This window comes from Somniosus microcephalus, chromosome 7 (assembly GCF_052327205.1).
Source record: "Somniosus microcephalus isolate GS21.2 chromosome 7, FLI_Smic_1.0, whole genome shotgun sequence".
Taxonomy (NCBI): domain Eukaryota; kingdom Metazoa; phylum Chordata; class Chondrichthyes; order Squaliformes; family Somniosidae; genus Somniosus; species Somniosus microcephalus.
The window spans coordinates 18494102-18515703 of record NC_140993.1 but is presented as its reverse complement, the minus strand read 5'-3'; the positions used below and the strand labels follow the sequence as shown (position 1 = coordinate 18515703).

At 48.2% G+C, this 21602-nt stretch overlaps 1 protein-coding gene across 2 annotated transcripts in view; it reads right to left on the bottom strand.

Annotated features, from left to right (window-relative positions):
- LOC147114545 (serine/threonine-protein kinase 3-like) overlaps positions 1 to 20962 on the bottom strand; it is a 180920-nt gene extending 159958 nt beyond the window's left edge. Inside the window, exons 1-2 of one of the 2 annotated variants that reach the window (XR_015078952.1) lie at positions 20729 to 20961; positions 20236 to 20395 (exon numbers count right to left, since the gene is read on the bottom strand). The gene's annotated coding sequence lies outside the window, so the exon portion shown is untranslated. Of the gene's footprint in view, positions 1 to 20235; positions 20396 to 20728 lie in introns of both variants that reach the window. The other variant, XM_085992283.1, reaches the window with a different exon arrangement.
- Between the last annotated feature and the right edge of the window lie 640 nt (positions 20963 to 21602).

The following is a 21602-nucleotide window of genomic DNA, read 5'->3' as shown; positions in this document are numbered from 1 at the left end:
GTCTGAGGAGCAGTGTGTTCGGAGGCTGCGATTCAGAAGGGACGTGGTCACAGAGATCTGCCAGCTGCTTGGCGGTGATCTGCAGCCACAGCTGAGGAGCAGGACATCTCTGTCGGTGGCAGTGAAGGTGACGGTGGCTCTCAACTTCTATGCCACCGGCTCCTTCCAAGCCGCTACTGGGGATATTGCCAACATCTCCCAGTTCGCCGTGCATTGCTGCATCCGCCAGGTGACCAATGCCCTTTTCCAAAGGAGACGTCAGTTCATCTCCTTCTCCATGGCCCTTGACAAGCAGCAACAGCGTGCAATGGGCTTTGCAGCATTCGCGGGCTTCCCCATGGTGCAGGGCGCCATTGACTGCACGCATGTGGCTTTGCGGGCACCTCTGGAGAATGCCGAGGATTACCGCAACCGGAAGGGCTACCATTCGCTGAACGTACAGCTGGTGTGTGACCACAGGCAGCTCATCCTAGCTGTCAATGCCCGCTTTCCAGGCAGCAGCCGCGATGCCTTCATCCTGCGACAGACTTCTGTGGCAGACATGTTCCAGGCCCAGCCTCACCCACGCGGATGGCTTATCGGGGACAAAGGCTATCCTTTGTGTACCTGGCTGATGACCCCGCTCCGTGCGCCCAGCACCCCTGCTGAAGAGAGATACAACGAGAGCCATCAAGCGACCAGGAACATCATCGAACAAACAATCGGCGTCCTGAAGCAACGGTTCCGCTGTCTGGATCGTTCTGGTGGAGCCCTACAGTATTCGCCGGAGCGAGTCTCCCATTTCGTGGTCGTTTGCTGCATGCTGCACAACCTGGCTATCCGCAGGACTCAGCCACTACCACCACAGATTGGAGGATCACCGGAGGAGGAGGACCAGCACAGGAGGGAGGCAGAAAGTGCAAGGGCCGCCCGTCGCCGGCTTATTGAACGTTGGTTCTAGGCCCCTTCTCAGGGACTGGCTTGTGCCAATGTCAGCAGATGAATGTAGCCGCTCCACAAGCCCTCAGCCGAGCAGGGCAACCAGGACTTAACCAAAAAACCATGCACACTGCAATTTAACAACAATAATTTATTGAAAACCTCTGCCCTTCCCACATTACATGCTCATGTGGAGAAGCCCCCTCCAAAAACACAAAACTACCAGTCTCGGCCTTACAAAAAGAAATAAAGACACCAGTCTCGGCCTTACATAAAGAAATAAAGACACCAGTCTCGGCCTTACAAAAAGAAAGAAAGACACCAGTCTCGGCCTTACAAAAAGAAAGACACCAGTCTCGGCCTTACACAAAAACAACTGCACCAGTGTCGGCCTTACAACAAGCACCAGGCATTTGTGCATACCTCTGCTTTTTGCCCTGCGAGGGCGATGCCTTGCGCATCCTTGCCTGGCCCCTGCCCGCCCTGCTGCTCCTCCTCAATGGGAGCCCAGTGGCTGCAGCAAGGCTGGGGGAAGGCTGCTGAGGGGCAGATGGCGAGACGGCAGATGCCCTTGGGGGTCAGCCTGCACCAGCTCTGGCCTTGGAGTGGCCGGCTGCTGACTGCTCCAACTCTGGCTGGGCGGCAGCAGTCTGTCCAGCAGCTCATGGCAGCTGCAATGGCGGAGTGGCAGTGTCGGCTGCAGGAATGGTGGCAACCTGGCAGATCGCAGGTGCTCGCTGGTCACCTGACACATTGGCACTCGCACGGGCCAGCACTGCAGCATGCGCAGCAAACAGCTGAAGGACAGACTGCTGGGCTGCTGCTGCTGCTGCACGGCGAGTGCCCTGGCGATGCCTGGCTGATCCAGCGAGGGTGGCAGCAGTTAGTGCCCGTGTGGCCCTGGTCTGTGTCCGCATGACACCAGCCAGTGAATGGACGGCACGACTGAGCACTTGGCTAGAAGCCGACTGTGCTGCCGCGAAGTCCTGCAGACTCCTGGCCTGTGCTGCCGCGATGTCCTGCAGACTCCTGGCCTGTGCTGCATTGAATTGTTCCAGACTCCTGGCCTGTGCTGCACTGAATTGTTGCAGACTCCTGGCCTGTGCTGCCCCGAATTGTTGCAGACTCCTGGCCTGTGCTGCCCCGAATTCCTGCACACTCCTTGCCAGTGACTCTATGGAGTCAGGCATCCTTGCCACTGCAGCCATGAGCTCAGTGTGCCTGCGCTCAGCCTGGACGGCCATTTCCTCTAGGAGGCGCACCTCCTCTGCGCTGACTGTCGCAGGACTGGAGGCCGCACTCACCCTCTGGGGAGAAGTCCGCCGAGCTTCCGCACCCCTCCCGCGTTGCTGCAGGCCGCTGGGCCCCGGAGCTTCACTCTCCTCCGACCCCTCCCCCCAGCTCCCCTCCAGGGAAGACGTGTCCCCTACATCGCCATGGGCTGGCGCGGCACTGATGGGCCGGCTTCCTCTTCCTCCTCCTCGTCTTCCGAAGGGCTGACAGTGGCAGCTTGAGGGCCCGCCTCCTCACCTGGCGATTCACCATCTGAAAGCAGGAAGGCACAAGAGTAGCTTTAGAGTGAGGACAGGACGGCAGCGAGGGAGGCATGAGTGGTGCCATTCACCGCATTGGTCGGACAGTGGCAAAGGATGCTGATCTGATGCGCAAGTGGAACGAGAGAGGTCCAAAAGGTGATGCCCTTACCATTGGTGCCCAGAACAGGGTCGGCATCTCCACTGGCGACGGGGCCAATCAGCCGGCCTCCCATAATGCGCTCCACACGCTGGTCGAGGTCGGAGAGCTCTTTGAGGTCAGGACGGCCTCCGCCGGTGTCAGTTCAGTTGCGCCGGTTGTGCGCAACCTTGGCCTGCAAGAGAAAAGACGGCCTCTAAGTACAGTGTGTAGCCCTGATCTTGTCTGCACTGCCTCCCATGGTCGAATAGCTTGGACAGTGTGTAGCCCTGATCTTGTCTGCGCTGCCTCCCATGGTCGAATAGCTTGGACAGTGTGTAGCCCTGATCTTGTCTGCAATGCCTCCCATGGTCGAATAGCTTGGACAGTGTGTAAAGTGCTGAATGTGCAATTGATTTTCATGCCAGTCCCATAGCTGCTGGATGAGGGCTGGTCATTCGGGCTTTCAGGTCCCTTTGCCCATAATGTGAGGTGCACATGCAAGGATGAGGAGGACACTGGAAAGGGTACTCACCCTGACAACCCGAGTGAAGTCGTTGAACTTCTTCCGGCATTGCACAGGAGTCCTGGCAACCACGCTGTTGGAAGACACCCTGTTGGACACCTCCCTCCAGGCTTTCCGGTAGGCGCTGGGCAGCGACCTCTTGCCACCTTCTGGGAACAAAACATGGCGCCTGCGCTCCACTCCGCCAACCAGCACCCTCAGGTCTCCGTCGCTGAAGCGCTGCGCTCTCTCCCTGGCCTTCTCCATAGTCCTGGGCGTTGTACAGGTGAAGCTGAAGTGGTCAGGCCTAGGTTGAGGGCTGCAGTGTGCAGGGCGTGGCAGGCAAACAAATCCACCCTCCCCCTTTAAGAGATGACCGGCGCCAGAGTGTCTGCCGTCAATCAAGAACTCGCCGCACCTGCGCTGCGCCCGGCCTCGGGGGTATCGCTCAGCACCGCCGGCTTAGCGCCTAAAGATAGTTGTGCATCGCCTGTTTTAGCGCAGCAGCAACCTCTTGGGGTGTTGCGACTGAATATCGGCGAAGGGGGCGCGACTTTGCGCCGGGCGCAAAATTTAGCGGCCGCCCGACTTCACCGCCCCAAAAGTGGCTATACTGAATTTCTAGGCCATAGAGGTAAAAATGAGACAGAAAAAGGAGGCCTATGACAATTTTAAGGTTCATAATACAGTAGTGAACCAAGCTGAATATAGAAAGTACAAAGCAGATCTAAAAAAGGGAATGAGGGGCAACGAGTGAGTATGAGAATAGATTAGCAGCCAACATAAAAGGGAACCCAAAAGTCTTTTACAAACACATAAATAGTAAAAGGGTAGTCAGAGGAGTTTCCCTGCTGTGTGCCACAGGGAAAGTCATCACAAGAATCCTCCTCAATCGCCTTCTCCCAGTGGCTGAAGAGCTCCTCCCAGAGTCGCAATGCGGATTCCGCCCACTAAGGGGCACAATGGACATGATCTTCACCGCACGTCAATTACAAGAGAAATGCAGGGAACAGCACCAACTGCTGTACATGGCCTTCTTTGATCTCACAAAGGCCTTCGACACTGTCAACCGTGAGGGATTATGGAGTGTCCTCCTCAAATTCGGCTGCCCTCAAAAGTTTGTCACTATCCTCCACCTGCTTCACGACAACATGCAAGCCGTGATCCTGACCAACGGTTCCACCATAGACCCAATTCAAGTACGAACCAGGATCAAGCAAGGCTGTGTCATCGCACCAACGCTCTTCTCGATCTTCCTTGCTGCAATGCTCCATCTCACCCTCAGTAAGCTCCCCACTGGAGTGGAGCTAATTTACAGAACAAATGGGAAACTGTTCAACCTCCGTCGCCTCCAGTCCAGATCCAAGGTCGTCCCATCCTCTGTCATCGAATTACAGTATGCAGACGACGCTTGCATCTGCGCTCACTCGGAGGTCGAACTCCAAACCATCGTCAACACCTTCACCGAAGAGGTCCTCTACCAACCTGCCTCCGCCACACAGTACTGCCCCCCGATTATCAAAATCCACGACAAGGCCTTGGACAATGTGGACCACTTTCCATACCTCAGGAGCCTACTGTCAACAAGGGCAGACGTCAACGATGAAGTCCAACACCGCCTCAGTGTGCCAGTGCAGCCTTCGGTCGCCTGAGGAAGAGAGTGTTTGAAGACCAGGACCTCAAACCCGGCACTAAGCTCATGGTCTACAGAGCAGCAGTGATACCCGCCCTGCTGTATGCCTCAGAGACATGGACCATGTACAGCAGACACCTCAAAGCACTGGAGAGGTACCACCAACGCTGCCTCCGCAAGATCTTGCAAATCCATTGGCAGGATAGGCGCACCAACGTCAGTGTTCTTGCTCAGGCCAACATCCCCAGCATCGAAACTTTGACCACGCTCAATCAGCTCCGATGGACGGGTCACATTATCCGCATGCCCGATACAAGACTCCCAAAACAAGCGCTCTACTCGGAGCTCTGGCACGGCAAGAGAGCCCCAGGCGGGCAGAGGAAACGCTTCAAGGACACCCTCAAAGCCTCCTTGAAAAAGTGTAACATCCCCACTGACACCTGGGAATCCCTGGCCCAAGACCGCACAAAGTGGAGGAGAAGCATCCGGGAAGGCGCCGAACACCCCGAGTCTCTTCGCCGGGAGCAAGCGGAAGCTAAGCGCAGGCAGCGCAAGGAGCGCACGTCAACCCAAGCACCCCACCCACCCGCCCCTTCAACCACCGTCTGCCCCACCTGTGACAGAGACTGTAGGTCCCGCATTGGACTAATCAGTCACCTGCAAACTCATTTTTAATGTGGAAGCAAGTCATCCTCGGTTCCAAGGGACTGCCGGGACCAAAAACAAGATCCTCTTGTGCAGGCAGAGGGCATGGCTGAGGTACTAAATGAGTACTTTGCATCTGTCTTCAGTAGAGAAAGGGGTGCTACCAATCTATCAGTAAAGTTTATTAATCAGTATTGGTTACGATAAAAATAAAGAGGATGTACTTAAAAGTTTGGCAGTCCTCAAAGTAGAAAAGTCACCCATTCCAGATGGCATGCATCCTAGGTTACTGAGGGAAGGGTGGAAATTGGGGAGGCTCTGGCCACAATCTTACAATCCTCCTTGGACATGGGGGTAGTGCCAGAGGACCGGAGGATTGCAAATGTTACACCCCTGTTCAAAAAAGGGGAGGGGGATGAATCCAGCAACTACAGGCCTGTCAGCCCAACTTCAGTGGTGGAGAAACTTTGAGACAATAATCCAGACAAAATTAATTTGCATCTGGAAAAGTATGGGTTAATAAATGAAAGTCAGCACGAATTTGTTAAAGGCAGATTTGTTAACTTGATCCAGTTCTTTGATGAAGTAACGGAGAGGGTTGCTGTTCTGTGTATGGACTCTCAAAAGGGATTTGAGAAAATACCACAAAATAGACTTGGAAGCAAACTTAAAGCCCTGGGATTAAAGTGACAGTGGCAGCATGGATAGAAAAATTGGCTAAGAGATAGAAAGCATAGAGTAGTGGTGAATGGTTGTTTTTCAGACTGGAGGGAAGTATGCAGTGATGTTCCCCAGGCCTCGGTATTAGGACCACTGCTCTTTTTAATATACATTAATGACCTGGACTTGGGTATAAAGGGCATAATTTCAATGTTTGCAGCAGATAGAAAACTAGGAAATGTAGTAAACAATGAGGAGGATAGTAACAGACTTCAGAAGGACAAACAGACTGGTAAAATGGGCAGACACGTGGCAGATTAAATTTAACGCAGAGAAATGTGAAGTGAATCGTTTGGTAGGAAGAATGAGGAGAGGCAATATAAACTAAATGGTACAACTTTAAAGGGGATGCAGGGACAAAGAGACCTGGGGGTATATGTACACAAATCTTTGAAGTTGGCAGTGCAATTTGATAAGGCTGTTAAAAAACAAATGGGACCCTTGGCTTTAAGAACATAAGAAATTGGAGCTGGAGTAGGCCACTTGGCCCTTCGAGCCTGCTCCGCCATTCAACAAGATCATGGCTGATCTTCTATCTCAACTCCACCTTCCCACACAATCCCCATATCCCTTAATTCCCTTCGTTACCAAAAAATTATCGACTTCTGTCTTGAATATTCTCTCAACGACTGAACATCCACAGCTTTCTAGGGTAGAGAATTCCAAAGAGTTACAACCCTTTGAGTGAAGACATTTCTCCTCATCTCAGTCCTAAATGACCGACCCCTTATTCTGAGATTGTGACCCCGTGTTATAGATTCCCCAGCCAGGGGAAACATTTTCCCAGCATTAACCCTGTCAAGCCCCTTAAGAATTTTATATGTTTCAATTGGATCACCTCTCAATCTTCTAAACTCTAAGGAATATAGGCCGAGTCTACTCAATCTCTCCTCATAGGGATTTGGAACCAGTCTGGTGAACCTTCGTTGCACTCCCTCTAAGGCAAGTATGTCTTTCCTGAGGTAAGGAGACCAGAACTTTACACAGTACTCCAGGTGGGACCTCACCAATGCCCTATATAATTGCAGTAAGACTTATTTACTCTTATACTCTAATCCCTTTGTAACAAAAGCTAACATACCATTTGCTTTCCTAATTGCTTGCTGTACCTGCATGTTAGCTTTCTGTGATTCGTGTACAAGGACACCCAGGTCCCTCTGAATGCCAACATTTCGCAGTCTCTCACCATTCAAAAAAATATTCTGCATTTTTGTTTTTCTTACCAAAGTGGATAACTTCACACTTCCCCACATTGTATTCCATTTAGCATGTTCTTGCCCACTCAGTCTATCTGTCTATATCTCTCTGCAGCCGCTTTGCGTCCTCCTCACAGATTACTTTCCCACCTAACTTTATATCATCAGCAAACTTGGCTATGTTACACTCAGTCCCTTCATCCGAGTCATTAATATAGATTGTAAATAGCTGAGGCCCAAGCATTGATCCTTGCAGTACCCCGCTAGCTACAGTCTGCTAACTTGAAAAAGTCCCGTTTATTCCTACTCTCTGTTTTCTGTCCATTAACCAATCCTCAATCCATGCTAATATATTACTTCCAATCCCATGAGTCCTAATTTTGTGTCACAACCTCTCGTGTGGCACCTTATCGAATGCTTTTGAAAATCCAAATACACGACATCCACTGGTTCCCCCTTATCCATCCTACTAGTTACATCTTCAAAAAACTTTAACAGATTTGTCAAACATGATTTCCCTTTCATAAAACCATGTTTACTCTGCCTAATCACATTATGATTTTCTAAGTGCCCTGTTACCACGTCCCTAATACTAGATTCTAGCATTTTGCCGACTACTGATGTCAGGCTAACTGGCCAATAGTTCTGTTTTTTCTCTTCCTCCTTTCTTAAATAGCGGGGTTATGTTTGCTACCTTCCAATCCTTGGGGACTGTTCTAGAATCTAGGGAATTCGGGAAGATTAATACCAGTGCATCCGCTATCTCTACAGCTACCTCTTTTAAATCCCTAGGCTGCAGGTCGTCAGGTCCAGGGCATTTGTTACCACTTAGTCCCATTAATTTCTCCAGAACTATGTCTTTACTTATACGGATTTCATTAAGTTCCTCAACCCTTGGTTCCCCTTTATTTCCGGATTTTTTTTGTGTCTTCTACCGTGAAGACAGACACAAGGGGCTCGATTTTATCAGCCCTGAGGAGGCGGGTTTGGAGGCGGGTCAGGTGGTAAAATGGCTGAAAATGGCAGCGGGTTCCGATCCCGCCATCAACCCACCTCCGTGCAACTTTTCCAAAGGCGGGCTTGCAGACTCCTGTAGGCCCTTAAGGCAGTTAACTGGTTGTTAACTGCCTGTGTAATCCTTAATCGCATTAAGTTTAAGCAGACTTTGGTAAGTGGCAGAAAAAGTCTTTTAAGTGCATTTACTGAATTTTAGTGAGTAAAAAATGAATTACTGAAGTAAGTTTAATTTTTTTTAATTTTTTTTTTTTATATAGAGTAAATAAAGCTGTTGGGGAGTTGAAGCCGGAAGTAGAATCCGGGTATAAAAAGGGCGGGCTTAGTGCGGTAGCACTGAGTGCGGTCGCATTGAGTGTAAGTAGAGTTTGGTAACTGGCAGAGTTCGGGCAAGTGGGGAGGTGAGGGGGTGCTTGTTGCTCTGTTTTGCTTCCCTCTCTCAGGCTAATCCAACACTGCGGACGTGGAGCAGTGAGACAATTCAACCGGATAGGTCCCCCAGACAGGTTCCACGAAGGAGGTTGGTGATCAGCTGGTTGGTAGGTTCTCCTCCTTCTCTTCTATACCTTTAAGTTGGTAAGTCCTATTAAATAGTGGTGTAATAGTATCATCTATATCGGGGCAGAGGGTCTTCATAACAAATAAGAAGAAATTTAATTAATTACACAGATATGGGTGAACAGGTGATGTGTCACTGTTGCGAAATGTGGGAGCTGGTGGACCCCATTGAGGTTCACGGTGATTACATTTGCGATAAGTGTTTGCTGCTAGAGGAACTCAAGCTCCATGTTAAAGAGCTTGAGACCGAGCTTCAGACACTGCGACACATCAGGGAGGGGGAGAAGTTCCTGGACTCTATGTTTCAGGAGGTGGTCACACCTATGAAATTAATTACTGCAGATGTAGTCCGTGGTCAGGGACAGGACGGTGTGACTACGAGTGAGGAAGGTACAGGGATCCAGGATGTAGTGTTGAAGGAGACGCAGCCCTTGCTCTTGTCAAGCAGGATCGAGGTTCTTACTCCCTGTGAGGGCGGGAGCGGGGACTGCAGGGAGGATGAGCAACCTGGCCACAGCACCGTGGTACAGGGGGCCATTCAAGTGGAGGGAGTAAAAAGAAATGTTGTATTGGTAGGGGATAGTATCATTAGGGGGATAGATAGGGTTCTCTGCAGTCAAGAGCGGGAGTCCCGAAGGCTGTGTTGCCTGCCCGGTGCCAGGGTTAAGGACATCTCTTCTGGGCTGGAAAGAAACTTGGAGTGGGAGGGGGAGGATCCAGTTGTCGTGGTCCATGGTGGGAGGGGGAGGATCCAGTTGTCGTGGTCCATGTTGGTACAAACGACGTAGATAGGACAAGGAAGAAGGTTCTGTTAAAGGAGTATGAGCAGCTAGCGCTCAAATTAAAAAACAGAACCTCAAGGGTAATAATCTCTGGGTTATTACCTGAGCCACGAGTGAATTTGGGTAGGATAAATAAAATTAAAGAGTTAAATGCATGGTTCAAAGACTGGTGTGGGAGAAATGGGTTTTGCTTCTTGGGACACTGGCACCAGTACTGGGACAGGAGGGAGCTATTCCGTTGGGATGGACTCCACTTGGCCAGTGCTGGGACTAGAGTCCTGGCGAATTATATAACTAGGGCTGTAGAGAGGGCTTTAAACTAATTAGTGGGGGGGGAGGTTTCTAGAGAGCAAATAACAGAAATGACAACGGAGAAGGTCATAGACTTAGGTAGCAGTGGGGAAATTAAAAAACAGAACGTGTCAGGAAGGGACAGAAGGTATGGAGTAAAAGGTAAAGTAGTAAAAGGGGGAAAAACAGGAACTAAGTGTCACAAAACATATTTGAAAGTTCTTTATCTGAATGCACGTAGCATTCGTAACAAAATGAATGAGTTAACGGCACAAATAACTACATATGGGTATGATCTTGTGGCCATTACAGAAACATGGCTGCAGGGTGTCCATGACTGGGAATTAAACATACCAGGTTATTTAACAATCAGGAAGGACAGGCAGGAAGGGAGGGGAGGTGGGGTGGCTATGTTAATAAAGGAAGGAATCACTAATACAGAGAAATGATATTGGGTCAAAGGAGCAGGATAGTGAAACAGTTTGGGTAGAGATAAGGAATAACAAGGGGAAAAAAACACTAGTGGGCGTAGTCTATAGGCCTCCGAACAGTTGCAACTCTGTTGGACGGAGTATTAATCAGGAAATAGTTGAGGCTTGTAATAAGGGAACAGCTATAATTATGGGGGATTTTAACTATCATATTAACTGGACAAATCAAATTGGGCAGAGCAGCCTTGAGGATGAGTTCATTGAGTGTATTAGGGATGGGTTTCTTGAGCAGTATGTAACTGAACCGACCAGGGGGCAAGCAACCTTAGATTTGGTCCTGTGTAATGAGACAGGATTAATTTAAAATGTCCTAGTAAAGGATCCCCTTGGAATGAGTGACCATAACATGGTTGAATTCCATATTCAAGTAGAGGGTGAGAAGGTTGGATCTCAAACAAGCATGCTGAGCTTGAATAAAGGAGACTATGAAGGTATGAGAGCGGAATTGATTAAAGTGGACTGGGAAAATAGATTAAAGGGTAAGGCGGTACATGATCAGTGGTGTACATTTAAGGAGTTATTTTACAACTTCCAAAAAATATATATTCCACTGAGGAAAAAAGGGTGTAAAAGAAAAGATAGCCATCCGTGGCTAAGTAAAGTAATTAAGGATAGTATCCGACTGAAAACAAGAGCATATAAGGTAGCCAAATCTAGTGGGAGGATAGAAGATTGGGAAGTCTTTAAAAGACAGCAAAAAATAACTAAAAGATTGATTAAGAAAGGGAAGATAGATTATGAAAGTAAATTAGCAAAAAATATAAAAACAGATAGCAAAAGTTTCTATAGTTATATAAAAAGAAAAAGGGTGGCTAAAGTAAATGTTGGTCCCTTAGAGGATGAGACTGGGAAATTAATGGTGGGAAACATGGAGATGGCAAAAACGCTGAACAAATATTTTGTATCAGTCTTTACAGTAGAGGACACTAAGAATATCCCAACACTGGACAAACAGGGGGCTCTAGGGGGAGAGGAGCTAAATACAATTAAAAATAATTGGACTTAAGCCGGATAAATCCCCTGGACCTGATGGCTTACATCTTAGGGTCTTGAGGGAAGTGGCGGTAGGGATTGTGGATGCATTGGTAATAATTTTCCAAAACTCCCTGGACTCAGCAAAGGTCCCGGCAGATTGGAAAACTGCTAATGTAACACCCTTATTTAAAAAAGGGCAGTAGGCAGAAGGCTGGAAACTATAGACCTGTTAGCCTAACATCTGTGGTTGGTAAAATGTTAGAGTCCATTATTAAGGAGACAGTAACGTGACATTTGGATAAACATAATTTAATAGGACAAACTCAGCATGGTTTCATGAAGGGGAAGTCATGTTTGACAAATTTGCTTGAGTTCTTTGAGGAACTAACATACAGGGTGGATAAAGGAGAACCAGTGGACGTAGTGTATTTAGACTTCCAATAGGCATTTAACAAGGTGCCACACAAAAGATTATTGCTCAAGATAAAAAATCACGGGATTGGGGGTAATATTCTGGCGTGGGTGGAGAATTGGCTCTCTAACAGAAAGCAGAGTTGGGATAAAAGGTTCATTCTCAGACTGGCAATCAGTAACTAGTGGTGTTCCGCAGGGGTCAGTGCTGGGTCCCCAACTCTTTACAATCTATGTTAACGATTTGGAGGAGGGGACCGAGTGTAACATATCAAAGTTTGCAGATGATACAAAGATGGGAGGGAAAGTAGTGAGTGAGGAGGACATAAAAAACCTGCAAAGATGGTAAGGAGACCTACATCAGAATGCTGTTCATAGACTACAGCTCAGCATTCAACACTATCGTCCCCAACAAGCTGGCCACCAAACTCCAAACTCTTGGCCTGAACATTTCCCTCTGCAACTGGACCCTGGACTTCCTAACAAACAGACCCCAGTCTGTCAAATTAGGTAACCACACCTCCCCCCACCTGACCCTGAACACGGGGGCCCCACAAGGATGTGTGCTGAGCCCCCTCCTCTACTCCCTCTTCACCCACGACTGTGTGGCTGTTCATGGTTCCAACACCATCATCAAGTTTGCGGATGATACCACGGTAGAAGGCCAGATCACCAAGAATGATGAGTCAGCCTACAGGGAGGAGGTCCAGCATCTCGTGAAGTGGTGCGCCGATAACAACCTGGCCCTTAACATCAAGAAAACCAAAGAAATCATTGTGGACTTCAGGAAGTCTAAAGGCGGAAGTCAGACCCCCATCCACATCAATGGGGCTGTGGTGGAAAGGGTGGACAACTTTAAGTTCCTCGGAGTCCACATCACGGAAGACCTCTCCTGGTCCCTCAATACCTCCTCTCTGGTGAAGAAGGCCCAGCAGCGCCTATATTTCCTGAGGAGGCTGAAGGGATGTAACCTGTCACCCCTGATCCTCTCTAACTTTTACCGCTGCACAATAGAGAGCATCCTGACAAACTGTATCACAGTATGGTATGGCAGCTGTAGCTACTATGACCGGAAAGCCCTGCAGCGGGTAGTCAAAACTGCCCAATGCATTACCGGCACCCGGCTACCGACCATAGAGCACATATACCAGAAACGCTGTTTACGGAGGTCACGGTCCATCATCAAAGACCCTACCCACCCCAGCCACAGTCTGTTCGACCTCCTGCCATCTGGGAGACGCTACAGATGCATTCGCACCCGTACGACCAGATTTAGGAACAGCTTCTTTCCCAGGGCTGTCATCCTACTGAACTCCACAAATAAACTCTAAAGCCTGCACATCTGCCAATGCACTTTATTATGGTTATGTTTATGTTAATGTATTACAAGCCAAATGTAGGTTGAACTAGCTGGGGGGAGCCCGGCTTTGCCAGGGCTGTTTTGGGCCGGGCGGTTTAAATCGAGTGCCAGGCTTTGGGGCCCTGTCTGTGTCCCTTTGTGAAACAATGGCTGGCAGATCCCTGAGATGAAAACGATTAGTCCCGCCCACACACACACTTAATACCTTGAAAGATGAAAGTGAAAGTACTTAGAAAACGTTTTTGGTAAATCTTATGTTATTTTTAAAAGAGATACTAACTTTCAAAGTAGTTTGAGCTGGAAGCTGAAGTCATGGCACTGAAACAATGGCTGCCAGATCCCCGAGATGAAAACGATTAGTCCCGCCCACACACACACACACACCGATTGGCCAACCATCAGGGGACCGTACTGTAGGATTGGTCAATCCTGACGGCACAGGATTGGTCGAACCTTGACGTCAGTCAATCAATGCTAGCAGATAATGAGTATAATTTTGAAGGTTTTTTGCATAAGGCGCGAACAATTTTCGTCCGACCGAAAAGTAAATACGCTTACCAGCGTCCCGGAAGCGCAAGCTTTCTTCGGAGGTAACGCGCGCGTAGGTACGCGGTATAACTTTCGAGCGCATAGCCGGACAGACGCACACCCGAGGACAGACAAAAGGACAGACAGACAGATCGACCGCTTTATTATAGATATATATAGATAGATAGATGTTTAAATGTCTTAATCTAAATGTACACTCTCGGGAGCCGCAAACCTACATTTCGTTGTACTGCACTTGTGCACTAACAATGACAATAAAAGTTGATTTGATTTGATAGACAGGCTAAGTAAGTGGGCAGAGATTTGGCAGATGGAATACAATACTGGAAAGTGTGAGGTTATGCACTTTGGCAGGAAAAATCATAGAGCAAGTTATTATCTTAATGGCAAGAAACTGGAAAGTACTGAAGTACAAAGGGATCTGGGGGTCCTGGTGCACGAAACTCAAAAGGTTAGTATGCAGGTGCAGCAAGTGATTAAGAAGGCCAATGGAATGTTGGCTTTCATTGCTAGGGGGATAGAATATAAAAATAGGGAGGTATTGCTTCAGTTGTACAAGGTATTGGTGAGACCGCACCTGGAATACTATGTACAGTTTTGGTGTCCATACTTAAGAAAGGACATACTTGCTCTCGAGTCAGTACAAAGAAGGTTCACTCGGTTAATCCCAGGGATGAGGGGATGGACATATGAGGAGAGGTTGAGTAGATTGGGACTCTACTCATTGGAGATCAGAAGAATGAGAGACGATCTTATTGAAACATATAAGATTGTGAAGGGGTTGGATCGGGTGGATGCGGGGAGGATGTTCCCGATGATGGGTGAAACTAGAACTAGGGGGCATAGTCTTAGAATAAGGGGCTGCTCTTTCAAAACTGAGATGAGGAGGAACTACTTCACTCAGAGGGTGGTAGGTCCATGGAATATGCTGCCCCAAAAAGCTGTCGAAGCTACATCATTACATAAATTTAAAACAGAAATAGACAGTTTCCTAGAAGTAAAGGGAATTAAGGGTTACGGGGAGTGGGCAGGAATTTGGACATGAGTCTAGGTTCAGATCGGTCATGGCCCTGTGGGTAGCGGAGCGGGCCCAGGGGCCGTGTAGCCTGATCCTGCTCCTATTTCGTGTGTCTAATTCTGTAAGATTCAGGAGATGGTTCTGTGATAGTAGATTGGCGGTTAGGATCAGATCAGCCATGATCTTACTGAATGGCGGAGCAGGCTCGAGGGGCCGATTGGCCTACTCCTGCTCCTATTTCTTATGTTCTTATGTTAAAAGTGGAAGGCAGAGAAATCAAGGGTGTAAATCAAACAGGGCTACAGTAATAATAATTCTAAAAGGACTAAGAGCGTTAAAAAAACAAGCCTGAAGGCTTTGTGTCTTAAAGCGAGGAGCATTCATAGTAAGATGGATGAATTAGCTGCGCAAATAGATGTAGACAGATATGATGTAATTGGAATTATGGAGACATGGCTCCAGGGTGACCAAGGCTGGGAATTCAACATCCAGGAGTATTCAATATTCAGGAAGGACAGGCAAAAAGAAAAAGGAGGTCGGGTAGCATTGCTGGTTAAAGAGGAGATTAACACAATAGGATATTAGCTCTGATGATGTGGAATCTGTATGGGTAGAGCTGAGAAATACGAAGGGGCAGAAAATGTTAGTGGGAGTTGTATATAGACCCGCAAACAGTAATGCTGAGGTTGGGGATGGCATTAAACGGGAAATTAGAGACACGTGCAATAAGAGCACTGCAGTTATCATGGGTGACTAATCTACATATAGATTGGGCTAACCAAATTAGTAACAATACTGTGGAGGAGGAATTCCTGGAGTGTATACAGGATGGTTTCCTGGACCAATATGTCAAGGAACCAACTAGAGATCAGGCCATCTTAGACTGGGTATTATGTAATGAGAAAGGATTAATTAGCAATGTTGTTGTGCGAGGCCCCTTGGGGAAGAGCGATCATAATAATGATAGAATTCTTCATTAAGATGGATAGTAAAGTAGTTGACTCAGAGGCTAGGGTCCTGAATTTAAATAAAGGAAACTACGATGGTATGAGGCGCGAGTTGCCTAGGATGGATTGGGGAACGTTACTTAAAGGGCTGATGGTGGATAGGCAATGGCAAACATTTAAAGATCACATGGATGAACTACAGAATTTGTTCATCCCTGTTTGGCATAAAACATAAAACAAAAAAAGGTGACTCAACCGTGGTTAAAAGGGAAATTAGGGATAGCATAAGATCCAAGGAGAGGACATATAAATTGGCCAGAAAAAGCAGCAAAACTGAGGATTGGGAGCAGTTTAGGATTCAGCAAAGGAGGACAAAGGGATTAATTAAGAGGGGGAAAATAGAATATGAGAGTAAGCTTTCAGGGAACATAAAAACTGACTGTAAAAGCTTCTATAGATATGTGAAGAGAAAAAGATTGGTAAAGTCAAGCGTAGGTTCCTTGCAGTCAGAATCAGGGGAATTTATAATGGGGAACAAAGAAATGGCTCACCAATTAAATACATACTTTGGTTCTGTCTTCACAAAGGAGGACACAAACAACCTTCCAGAGATGTCGGGGAACGTAGGGTCTAATGAGAGGGAGGAATTGAATGAAATCAGTATTTGTAGGGAAATGGTGTTAGGGAAATTGATGGCATTGAAGGCCGATAAATCCCCAGGGCCTGATAATCTACATCCTAGGGTACTTAAGGAAGTGGCCCTAGAAATAGTAGATGCATTTCTGGTCATCTTCCAAAATTCTATAGACTCTGGAATAGTTCCCATGGATTGGAGGGTAGCTAATGTAACACCACTATTCAAAAAAGGTGGAAGAGAGAAAACGGGGAATTATAGACCGGTAAGCCTGACATTGGTAGTGGGGAAAATGCTAGAGTCCATTATAAAAGATGTAAAAGCAGAGCACTTGGAAAACAGTGACAGGATCGGACAAAGTCAACATGGATTTACAAAAGGTAAATCGTGCTTGACTAATCTACTGGAATTTTTTGAGGATGTAACTGGTAGAATAGATAAGGGAGAACCAGTGGATGTGGTGTATCTGGACTTTCAGAAGGCTTTTGATAAGGTCCCGCATAAGAGATTGGCGTGCAAAGTTAAAGCACATGGGATTGGGGGTAAGGTACTGATTTGGATAGAGAACTGGTTGGCAGACAGGAAGCAAAGAGTTGGAATAAACGGGTCTTTTTCCGAGTGGCAGGCAGTGACCAGTGGGGTACCGCAGGGATCGGTGCTAGGACCCCAGCTAGTCACAATATATATTAATGATCTAGACGAGGGAACTAGATGTAATATTTCCAAGTTTGCCGACGACACAAAGCTGGGTGGGCGTGTGTGCTGTGAGGAGGATGCAGAGAAACTCCAGTATGATTTGGACAGGTTGAGTGATTGGGCAGATGCATGGCAGATCCAGTATAATGTGGATAAATGCGAGGTTATCCACTTTGGTGGCAAAAACAGGAAGACAGATTATTATCTGAATGGCAATAGATTGGGGAAAGGGGAAGTGCAATGAGACCTGGGTGTCCTTGTGCACCAGTCGCTGAAGGTAAGCATGCAGGTGGAGCAGGCGGTTAAGAAGGCAAATGGTATGTTGGCCTTCATAGCAAGAGGATTCGAGTACAGGAGCAAGGATGTCTTGCTGCAGTTGTACAGGGCCTTGGTGAGACCACACCTTGAGTATTGTGTGCAGTTTTGGTCGCCTTATCTTAGGAAGGATGTTCTTGCCATGGAGGGAGTGCAGCCAAGATTCACCAGACTGATACCTGGGATGGCAGGAAAGACGTATGAAGAGAGATTGGATCGATTAGCCTTATATTCGCTAGAGTTTAGAAGAATAAGAGGGGATCGCCTTGAAACTTATAAAAATCTAACAGGACTAGACAGACTAGATGCAGGAAGGATGTTCCCGATGGCGGGGGAGTCCAGAACCAGGGGTCACAGTCTAAAGATAAGGGGTAAGCCATTTAGGACTGAGATGAGGAGGAATTTCTTCATCCAGAGAGTGGTGAAGCTGTGGAATTCTCTATCACAGAAGGCAGCTAAAGCCAACTTATTAAATATATTCAAGAAGGAGTTTGATATATTTCTTAACGCTAAAGGGATATGGGGAGAAAGCAGGGACAGGGTACTGAATTTGGATGATCAGCCATGCTCTCATTAAATGGCAGAACAGGCTCGAGGGGCCGAATGGCCTACTCCTGCTCCTATCTTCTATGTTTCTCGCTCCCAGTTGGGTGCACACACTTGCATCACGCAGGTAACCGATGCCCTCTTTGCCAAGGCGCACAATTACATACACTTCTCCACGGATCAAGCAAGTGTAACCACGCTTGCGGTTGGCTTGGCAAACCTGCCATATTTGCAAAGGGTGCAAGGCGTCGTAGACTGCACACGTGGCCCTTAAGGCACCCCATCACAACCCAGCTGTTTTTGTCAACTGTGAGGGCTTCCACTCCCTCAACGTGCAGCTGGTGTGTAACCACAGGAAGGACATTTTGCATGTTTGCGTAAAGTACCCTGGCAGTTGTTATGACTCATTCATCCTGCGCCAGTCTAATGTGCCTCCGTTCTTCAATCCGCCAAACCAACTTTCCAGATGGCTACTCGAAGACAAGGGCTATCCCCTGAAGACATGGCTGATGACGTCATTGAGGAGGCCATCCAACAAAGCTGAGGAGCGCTGCAATACCAGCCACATTTCCACCAGATCCATTTTCGAGCAAACCATCGGCTTGCTGAAGATGCCATTCAGATGCCTTGATAGATCAGGTGGAGCCCTACAGTATTCAGCAGCCAGGGTCTCCAGAATCGTCGTGGTCTGCTGTGCACTGCACAACATCGCACAACGTCATGGCTTGTAGCTGCCAGAGGAACAAGTGGCTCAGCGCATAGCCTCCTCAGATGAGGAGGAGGAGGAGGAGGGCCTTGCAGGGGTGGATGCGCCAGTTCCAGCAGCACGCGAGCACATTGCTGCCCGTGATGCAAGGTATGCACTAATCTTTGCCAGATTCGCATAAGCAGACGAATCAAACACATGTGGCTGGCACCTTCTTAACACACCATAGACAATGGACAAGAACCTGTGGGTTCCTATCACTCTGACCACCATCATTACAAATGCAAGTCGCCCTGAGCCCTCAATGTGGAACTTCCATTTCCAAGATCACATAGGCCAGAACTTCAACTGTTTGCCATCACTTCTGGTTAATCCATTCACAAAAGGATGGCAATGTCAAATATTAAAGAAAACAAAAGACAACAGAACAGAACACCCAAGTGACTACCCTTGTGACTAATTGTGCTTTATCTTCCTCTTACGCGTGCTTCTACGTGATGCCTCCCGTGGCTTCAGCAGATGTGGAGGCACCTTGCTCACTTTCATGCTTCTCCTGCTTCGACACCTTTGGCGGGCGTCCTCTGTGTTTGCGAGCCTGTGAGGGCTCGGCAACAGTCTGCTCCTCCTGCGTCTGTGCAGGGACTGAGACGCCCAACTCAGTTGGGTGAGGACTCTGGTGGGGCTTTGACCAAGCGATACTCAGTGGCATGGGAATGTGAGCACTTGGAGAGGAGCCCCCACTTCCTTGTTGCCTGCCACCAACATCCCTCTCATGGGTCAGCCCCACTTCAGTGCTAGCAAGTGGTTGGACAGCACCTTGCTGCACATCAGGGGGGCCATGAGGACCCATATCTGCACTGGCAGTCCTGCTCAAAAAGACTTCCATGAAGCTCAGGTTTCTCTGCTCAGTAGCTGCCCATCACTCCTCCAGAGATGTCAGTCTATTCTGAACATTCACCATGTTTTCCTGACTCTGGTGACTTATTTCCTCCATGGCCGTAGCCAGCCTTTCCACGGAGGTTGCCATCCTTTCCGTGGTGGTACATTCATGCGCCATTGCCTCCACAAAGGCACTGCTCATGTTAGACATTGACTCCTCCATCCTCTCCACACTCGCAGTAACCCTGGAGATAAAACCTGCCAGAGACTCCTGCATTTGTTCCTGGAGTTCCAGCACCGCTCTCTTTCTGGATGGACCCAGAGGCACAGGGTCCACATGCAGCTGAGCAGAGCTGGGAGCGCCCTGCAGCCTCTGATGAGGACTGTCCATTGCTGTCCCTGTCTCCACCATCCGCTGATGCTCACTTGTGAGCTATGATACACCAGGTGACAAAGCTACTCTATCTCCCGAAGGTCCCACTGAGGTGTGCATTTCTGCGCTGGTGCTGGGTGCGCTTATTTCTGTTGACACTGCGCCCTCAGAAGTTGCAGGATCCTCTGAGGAGTCTTCTGGCTCTGGCTCTTACTCCTGGACAGTGGGGAGGGGGGCTGTCGATGGTCCTGTGGGAGCGTAAAGGTATGAGTTAGACATGTGATATTAACGTAGCATGCACATGGGTTTGTGCAGATGATCATAAGTCAATCTGTATGAGCATCAGAAGCCATATCAGTCACTCATGCAGTGTAAATGAGAGATGCAAAACTATTCTGTCACCAGCTTGCTCTGATGCGCCCGTCTGTCCGTCCCCCACTTCCAGATCCTCCTCAGCTCCAACGATCTTTAGGGCCGCCTCCTCAATGCTGGTGAGATGGGCTGTTGAGGGTGGCTCTCCTCCTGTCTTTGCCCTTTCCCTCTTATTGTGGGCTCTCTTTTCCTGCAATGACAGACACAAGTGGAGTTTGAGTGAGAATGATGAAGTGAGTGTAGAGAATCCATAGCATAGATGCTTAGAATGAGATAAAGATGGAGTGAGGTCCCAATACCAATCCCTGTGTGTTGTTAGTTGTTGTCATTGCATAACAGTGATAAGGAGTGTGAGGGCAGCATAGTCGAATCGTGAAGTGATTCTGTACATAGAGAGGGATGGTTAAGGGTGCAAGGGATGTAAGGGTAAAGTGGGATGTGTCGGAGTAGGTTGACAATGCAGAGTGCTGATGCGGAGAGGAGATGGGGAGCAGAATGAGGGTAAAGGTGATGGTATACTCACTTTTCCTGTGCGGACAAGGTCATTGAACCTCTTTCGGCACTGCAGCCAGGTTCTGCTACACAACGACCTGGAGTTTATCTCCTGAGCCAGATGCAGCCACACAGCTTTGGTCTGCTGGGGAGATTTTTTCCTCACAGAGGAAGGAAAGAGCACCTCCTTTTGAGCTCTGGCTCCCTCCACCAGAGCATGGAGGCAGTCATCATCAAAGCGAGGCGAGGCCTTGGGCCTTGAGCTAGACATTTCAGGAGTATCAAACAATTAGCAAAGTATTCACACTGGAAGTACAGAGGCAGAAAATGAAACAAGGTTGCTTGGAGCCCTTAAAAGCAGCTGGATAAATGCCGTCAGCAGAGGCGAGTTTCTGACCCAAAAGACTAATTGGGCCAGGGGAGCGCACACGCAGGGAATCAATTGCCCAATTAGGGCAAAATCGCAAATTTATACTGCCGACCACCTGACCCGCACCCAACCCACCTCCATTAGTAAAATCGTGGCCAAAGAATTTGTTTAATGTCTCTGCCATTTCCTTATTGCACATTATAATTTCTCCTGTCTCTGCTTCTAATGGGCCCACGTTTACTTTGACTAATCTACATAGGATTACGTAGGATATACAGCACAGAAACAAGCCATTCGACCCAACCAGTCCATGCCGGCGTTTATGCTCCACATGAGGAAAGACGGGAGGAGGCTCATCTAACTATCAGCATAACCCTCGATTCCCTTTTCCCTCATATGCTTGTCCAGCCTCCCCTTAAATGTATCCAAACTGTTCACTTCAACCACTCCCTGTGGTAGCGAGTTCCACATTCTCACGACTCTCTGGGTAAAGAAGTTTCTTCTGAATTTCCTATTGGATTTCTTGGTGACTATC